Below are 8,644 nucleotides of genomic sequence, written 5' to 3'. Positions count from 1 at the left end.
TTCTCAGTGAGAAGAGAGATAGGTTATTCACTTGCAAGTTTTGCTCAGTTGAGCAAAGAAATTGTAATACATCTATATTCATCAGATTAATGCAAGCAAGCATAGGGGTTTTTAGCAGATTGCTTTCCCCTAAAAAATATTGTGTGCATGTGTATTATTTCTCATTGCATGTTTGTGATTGATGTTCTAAATTGTGAATTGAATTTCGTAGAGCAGTAGAGTAGGTTTGTGTCTTGTGATTTTGATTAAAACTTCATGAGAAATTATAAATCTACACCATAATTTTTACAATTTCCATAAGGACCTAGCCTAGAGTCATGGTACATATGGTTGCACCAAAAAATATTATATTAAATAGTTGTGTGACATACATAAGTGGATCAAATCCCACCCCATTTCTTTTTTTAATAAAATCTCAAAAAGATTGGATACAATGGTGGAAATTGAGCTTTTCACCATTGGACAAGGTTCAACTCCTATGAGGGCCTAACTTGAAGCCATGGGGTACCTTGAGGTAGTGCTTGAATGTGTGGTTAGACCCAATGAGACCATATTAAATGGTTATGTAAATTGTGCACACATAATTTGTTAGGCCCCTATACTACTAGTGTAACCCCTTATTGTTATTAGTATAACCCACTTATTATATTGTTGTACCCATGTAGTGCCCATATTGTTACTATTGTGCCCCATAGAAGCCCACTATTGTTATTATTGTGCCCTTACATTATTATTGTTATGTCGGCTCTGATTATGTTATGACCCCTTAGACTCCTATATATAGAAAGGAGGTCTTTTCATTTGTATCATCCAAGAATTGTTATGTAATGTAAAGGAGGTTGCCCCCTCGAAGAGGCTGAATTCTAAGGCATTGATCTATCTTTTCTATCTTTTCTTGAGCTGGTTTCATAACATTTGGAATCAGAGCTTTGGATTCTAGGGTTTCGCTGCTCCAAACAGGTCATCGTGGCATTTTCGCTATAACTTTTTTTTCTGCAATGTTTCAGAAGTTTCAAAAAAAACACATTTGAGAAGAAATCGCGCTGAACCTCGGGTCCGAATTTCAGAGTTGTTCACACTATATTTGCGGAGATATGATCTGAGGAATTTGGTCTTTTTGCAGACTCCTGAATTACATTCCAAACAGGTGACCTGGGGAAAAGTATCATAACTTTCTCTCTGGGGATCGGATTGAAACTTTGTAAGAAGGTACAGAAACAGGATGGACTGTAGTTTTTTTTATATCTTTTTCAGACCAAAGGTCAAAACAGTGACATGTGGCACTTCATACAAGTTCGCTCTTCTGGAAAGGTCTATAATCAGGTCATCTTGGGAGATTGTGCATAACTCTTTCTTAGAAAATCCAATTTGGATCACACTGGTGGCATTGGAAAGAGGACACAGAGGACTACTACAGATCACAATTTCAGAACTTAAAGATCTGAAAGTACAGAGTTATAGTCATTTCAAGGTCGAGCTCCTAAAATCAAGAAAAAGCAAGATGAGGAAGTTTGATGGCAAGGATCTGGTAAATTGGATACTTCAGATGGAGCAATATTTTGATCTACATGGTGTACAACTGTTACAAAAGGCATGTATTGCATCTTCATATTTAGAACCAGATTAATTTTTATGGTACAAAGGGCTTTGTTCTCGTAAACGACTTGTTACGTGGTCAATTTTCACTGAGGAAATGATAGCACATTATGAGGATACAAAGAGCAACACCACAACAATTGGAAAGAGTAAAAGGGCTTTGTGACATAGTGGAAAGAAAGATTATGGAAACCAGGAAGCGTACCCCTCACAACTATAAAGATGGAAGTGTTGTTTCTCCTAGCCTTCCACAACCTACAAGGGTTACACCACAACAATTGGAAGAAAAAAGAGAAAAAGGGCTTTGTTACAATTGTGATAGCAAATGCACTAAAGGTCATAAGTGTGCTGAGAAGAAATTATTTTACATAAAATATGAAGAGGAGGAAGAAAAGGATCAAGAAACATCAAAAGAAGAAGATATACGCCAGGACCCCACCCCAGAGAAAGAAGAAATGAATCAGACCATATCTTGTAAAGCATTGGCAAGAATTACCACTCCTCAAACTCTCAAGATAGAAGGACATATCAAGAAGAAAAATGTGCAAGAAGTGAAAGATCACATCGAGAAAGAAGAAATGAATCCAACCATATCTTGTAATTCATTGTTCGAAATTACCACTCCTCAAACTATCAAGATAGAAGGACATATCAAGAAGAAAAATGTTCAAGAAGTGAAAGATCACATCGAGCATCAAGAAATGAATCCGACCATATCTTGTAAAGGATTGGAAGAAATTACCACTCCTCAAACTCTAGAGATAGAAGGACATATCAGGAAGAAAAAGGTTCAAGCAGTGAAAGATCACATCGAGCATCAACAACAAGTTCTCCAACTTTTAAAGGATAACGCCACTTCGGTGCAAAATCAAACGAAACAACAGGTAGATAAACATTGTAGTGAAAAATGTTTTGATGTAGGTGATTGGGTATTTTTACTGCTACATCTCAAGCAAGCTATTTATGAGAAGGAAATGTTGGCAATACTACATGCACTTAAAAAATGGCGACCTTACCGAATGGGAAGACTCTTCAAGGATGAGGATGTGGAAGCATTGTTTTGTGCTATTTATATTATCCAACCAGATTGGATAAATGAAGCAAGGGATGAATGGAAGAATGACGAAGAAGTATGGCCACTTATTCAAAAGTTGCAAAAGATCCCAATTCAAACAATATTGCCAGAAATTGAAGAGGAAGGAAAAATCATATTGGAACCTGGAGAAATCACAGAAACAAGAACCCGACAGCTACAAAATGATCAATTTCAGAGTATCTCATCAAGTGGAAGAACTTACCCGCTGAAGATTCCACATGGGAGGACAAGAATTTTATACAGAAGCATCAAGAACTACTCAAGCGTTGAGGACAACGCTTTTTGAAGGAGAGGGGCATGTTAGGCCCCTATACTACTAGTGTAACCCCTTATTGTTATTAGTATAGCCCACTTATTATATTGTTGTACCCATGTAGTGCCCATATTGTTACTATTGTGCCCCATAGAAGCTCACTATTGTTATTATTGTGCCCTTACATTATTATTGTTATGTCGGCTCTAATTATGTTATGACCCCTTAGACTCCTATATATAGAAATGAGGTCTTTTCATTTGTATCATCCAAGAATTGTTCATTTATGTAATGTAAAGGAGGTTGCCCCCTCGAAGAGGCTGAATTCTAAGGCGTTGATCTATCTTTTCTATCTTTTCTTGAGCTGGTTTCATAACATAATTACATCAAAGCTCACCTTCATTTCCTTCTTTTTAAAACCCACGAGGCATAGAACAATCATTGACAGGGTGTTCTGTTAAGGTTCTCTCTGGTGAAAAGGTCATCAATTCGAAATGTCATGGGTTCAAATCCAACCATGAGTATGGGTTGGTGTGGCCTAGGTCGTGTGCGATCTATGAGTGATTTTGATGGTTTATATATGCATCGGTCGTGGTTTCTCAAGCCACAAGTAAGTCCTACCCATTTGTGAACAAACTAAAAACAAACAATTTTTGTGTTAAATATTTCTTCCCAATTTTCATATGAGCTCTTTCACTGCACTTGCGAGCAATGCCCATTTTAATGCTTCATTTCATTTTACGAATATACTTTTCATTAATCCTATAAAAATCATAAAATCATACAACCATTAACACTAAACAATCAAAACAACTTTATTTCATTAATCCTATAAAAATCAAAAAACCATACAACCAATAACACTAGACAATCAAAAACAACTTTGATACATGTACTGAATAACTAAAAAAGACACCACCTTTCTTAATCTTAATCATCTCATTAACACATTCACTACATCAATATAGACCTGACCTATTTTCTCATTTGTTTCTAGTTGGCCCATGACTCCATCTTCATTGATCAATATCCTATCACATAACCCTCCATGGCTTTTTGGTCTTTGTATCTATTACTCCATCGATGTGATTATTAAAGTTTATTTATTTTGATGTTGATTTTAACATCATTATTTTATTAGAAAAAAAAATCCAATATCCAATCAGCTTAAATTGAAACCATATTTAAATATGTTAATTTAGAATGAAAAATCATTACACCTAACCATATGCATAAAACTCATAAAGCTCCTTATAACATTAGGAAAGTAATTTAGCTTCACTTAGTACTAAATTATTTATCTTTAAAACCAGCAATAAACTACCACCATTATTACCTAATATACTCCTGCAAAAGCTCAACTAATATACCCATGTAAAAGTTGATGTACTTAGATACAATGCGAAGGATTATAGAATAACCTTATTTGGCCTTATCATCCCTTGTCCCCTTCATAAACCACATTTGGTATAGCATACACTCCTAGATAACTTTATATCATTCCATCAAGGTCATTACATTCGTAACTAGCAAACATGACTAATATTGATTGGGTTACAATGTTATGTGGTGATGATTAGAAGATATGGTTTATATTCCCAGTAGCCAAATAACCATATCGTTGTAGTATAGTGGTAAGTATTCCCGCCTGTCACGCGGGTGACCCGGGTTCGATCCCCGGCAACGGCGATTTCCTTTTCAAATACAAATGAATACATTTATCTGAGTTGTTATCGATATTATTAGGTGGTGAGTTCCATTTCAAGGGCATAGATGTTTTAATGACAACGACCATTTGTCCATTGCAACTATGGAGTAGGTATTTCGACTGTACGAAACACTACTCATTTGATTTTCCGTTTTTTTTTTTCCTTTTAAAATCTTGAGAGATGGTTTTTCCATTATATTTTTCATAAATCTGTGAAAAACAAAATTATAAGTTGAATTTTATTTCTTATTAAGTTGAATTTTTCATTGTTTTATTCAAACTATAAGTTGATTTTTTCCAATATATTGTTTTTATATTTTTTTGAAAAAAATTTATTTTTTTATAGTGTAGTTTAAATGTATTATCTATATATTCAAAGTCAAATTGTTGTACGGAGGTGGGTTCTTTCTTTGTCTCACAAACAAGGGTTCTCATATACCAATTTGGTGTTTGGCTTGGTAATGACTTCAAAATTGGAGATATATATATATATAGTTGGATTCAAAGATAATGCACCAAAAAAAACATAGTTTATTTATTTTATGTTTTGATTTTTTTTTAGGGAGTTCAGTGAAACAATTTTTAGTAAAATTGGATATTTTTTAATACATAAATAAATGTAATATTTTGATAAAAAATATTGAATACTAAAATTATACATACTACATAGTTTAAACTTACAAATCTTAACATAATTTTAAGCAAAATAAATAGAAACAAATACTTGGAAAAAAAAAAAAAAAAAAGATAATCTTATTTTTTCCACAAAATTATGAAAATAATATATTGGGAAAAACCAGCTTATAGTTTCTATAAAACAATGAAAGATTCAATTTTCTCTCTTAAAATTTAAAAAAAAAAAATCAACTTATAATTTTCCTTTGGAAAAATCATCTCTAAAATTTTTAAAAGAAAAAAAAGGAAAATGAAATGAGTAGCATTTGGTACAGTCGAAATACCTATTCCCATAATTTTCATCTCTTAAATGTCTATGTCTATTAGCAATGGACAAATGGGTATCATCCTCGAGGGCTAGTTCAATTGGTCGAGTCATCGCCATTAAAACACCTCTATTATTGAGAGGTCAAGGGCTCAGTTCTCTCAACACTCTCGGGGTTAGGCTCCATGGATGAGTTGATAGGAAGTGATCTTTTCGAGTAGATCTACCTAATACAATTATTTCGTGGACGTAGTGGTCAGCGATCCCCGATGATTGTGAATCACAGAAAATAAAATAAAATAGACAATTGGGTATTCATGATTTTCACCTCTTAAATGTTTATGTCCATTAAAAATAGATAAATGGGTATGGTTGATAAGCATGTAGGTTAACTCATCTTTAACTCAAGTATTCATGCTTGTAAATATATCATCTCTGGAAGTATGGTTGAAAAGAGTGAAATTGCTTTGAGGTCGTGATTATTTCATATGTATAAAGTAAAGGAATACAAAAATCCCTACTTTACAAATCTTGAGAAAATGGAGAAGTTCAAGACAAAATTTCTTATTCAGAGGAGAGAGTTAAAAAAGATAGAAATATGTAAAAATATCCAGAGGAAAGTTAGGAGAAGGCAAGTCAAATGGTGGTTTGAGTCTCATATTAGGAAGACCATGGTGATAATTGACTTCAAACCCCACTTTGAAAGAACAATGGTCCACCTTATCATTTTTCCTTCCTTAGGATATGGTGGTTGTATTGCCTTTCCTGAAACACTTTTTTCCAACCTTTGATGGATGATATCATTGATGACCTTTTAAGGGGAAGAGCCATCACTTTCAAGAACTACCTTTTAATTCAAACAACTTCAAAGATTTCAAACACCAATGAATACAGGGTTGTTGTGGTATAGTGGTGAGAATTTTTTTCTATGACGTGGCTGACCTAGGCTAGATACCTAACAATGGAGAGAAATTTAGTATGGGAAAAAAAACATATCCATGGATGTAGCTCTTGAATGTGAAGCCATTTTTGTTGTTAAAAATTGAAGGGGATTGTAGCTCAAATGGTATAATGCTTGCTTAACATGTGAAAGGCATGAGGATCAATACCTACACCTCCATCTCCACTTTGTTGTTGTAGGGATAACATAGCAATTGAAATAAAAGGATTCAAGTGTTAAAGTTTTATGTGATATGTGAACTACTAGGGATATTCCACTAGATGGTTTATCACAACAAATCATATAAAAATAAATTGGAACCTATATTGTCAAGGTTAAATTCTGTTATTTTCCATATTTTCTTATTATTGATTCGTTCTCTATGCACGAAATAGATAAAATGATAACAAAATACAATTACACACCAACTACAATGACCACAAAGATATGCTCCAGGAAACTTTTATGAGAGAAACCATAGCTGGAAGGTGAGGCTTCTCTATTCGCTTTTGTGTGGATTAGAAATAATGCAAGTACAAAGGAGAAGGCACTTTTTATGGAGTGACCTAAGACATGTGGCATGATAGGCTGTTATAGAACACTAAGCCCCTTTGTTATGCTCTTCAACTCCTACTCCCAATTGATCTTCTCTATTATGGAACAAGATACAATCGAATATAATGGGGCCCCTTTCCTCCTAGTGGCCTAGTTATAACATAACCTGATAACCAACTAAGGGTCAAGTTTGAGTCCTTCAACTCTCAATTAGGGTTACAAATTTGACCCTTTTAGAGTCTTCTTCATAGTCCTCACATAGCTAGCCCCTTTTCCATGAGTTGTGGGAGCCTAACTTGGCATCCACTCATGCCATGGTAGCCAAACATAGTAGTTCAACTTCCAAGAGGCATAACTTTTGCATATGAACTCCAATTGACATGATTCTTACATCGTTGGAAAGGTTTTTAATTATATAATAATGTCACAGGATCTGGCACATAGGTGAGAAAGATTTTCCCCGAGATAATGTCATTTAAGGCCTCAAAATTCCCCCATAAGGTTTCAAACCTCAATTCTCAAAACTGGTTCCAGTCGATAAAATTATTGTTGCAAGTTTATCACTCCAATTGTTCCACTATAAAGCGTCGAGATATGTGAAAAAATATATAATGATCAAATCTAGACAATACCTCCTTGTTTTGGTCCCCAAAATATTTACTAAATGAGGTGAGTAAATTTTTCCTCTACCTTCTTCCTGGAGTACCATTCAACCTTTCCTAGAATTTGTCCCTTCAACCCAATTTGCTAAAGGTAATGTGTCACTATCATGTAGTTCTAGAATTTTTCTACAAAATCATATCCTCTCTCATCTCTACTTGGGATCTGGAGCTAGGTCCTCTATGGAAGTTGTTATTACAATTTGATTTTCAATAGTTTTCAATTTTCAAAATAATTTGGTTTCAGTTTGAGTATGAGCTTCCAATGTGTATAAAGGATTGGCATTCCAGATGTGATGATTTCCAACATTTAATTTTCAAATTACAGCCTTGTTTTTAGTTTGTGGATGGTCCCAAATGGATTTCATGAGCATGATACCAGGATATCATGAGCCTTAGGGTTTAGTATAAATCCTCTCAAGGAATACATAACCACCAAACCAAATTTCATAAAGGGTTGTGTTGTGATTATTAGTTTCAAAGAGCACTGCAAAAATATTTTTCAATGCCTACAAGTGGTGTTGCTAAAATATTTTCCAGTGCATACAGGTGGCTCTGCCAAAATATTCTCCAACGCCTACAGGTTGCTACCAAAATATTTTCCAGCGCCTACAAGAAGCACTACAAAAACATTTTTCAACACCTACAGAAATGTTATAAAAGTGAGCCCTAACCGCCAGGTGTTAATTCAAAATTTGATTTTAAATGTTTAAGACCTTAAGGCCTAAGTTAAGTTAAAATTTCAAGAAATATTACATCAATTAAGGTTTTAAATGGTTGAAAAGGTCTTTCAAAGGCATGTTAAGTTTCAAGTCGGTGCAGTAACGAGTTAATCTTCAACAAAGACAGTTAAACTTATTTTTGTGACAGTAGAGTTGGTTTTTTCACCATTTTGCA

General features: G+C 34.2%; 1 non-coding gene across 1 annotated transcript; it reads left to right on the top strand.

The window, feature by feature from the left end:
• Nucleotides 1-4,562: 4,562 nt before the first annotated feature.
• TRNAD-GUC (transfer RNA aspartic acid (anticodon GUC)) lies at nucleotides 4,563-4,634 on the top strand. The gene has a single exon. It is a non-coding gene; the product is annotated as a tRNA-Asp (tRNA).
• Nucleotides 4,635-8,644: the final 4,010 nt, after the last annotated feature.

This window comes from Pinus tabuliformis, chromosome 8 (assembly GCF_031772625.1).
Source record: "Pinus tabuliformis cultivar Carrire ecotype Pingquan chromosome 8, CPIR1, whole genome shotgun sequence".
NCBI lineage: Eukaryota > Viridiplantae > Streptophyta > Pinopsida > Pinales > Pinaceae > Pinus > Pinus tabuliformis.
This window is presented reverse-complemented; position numbering and strand designations above follow the sequence as displayed.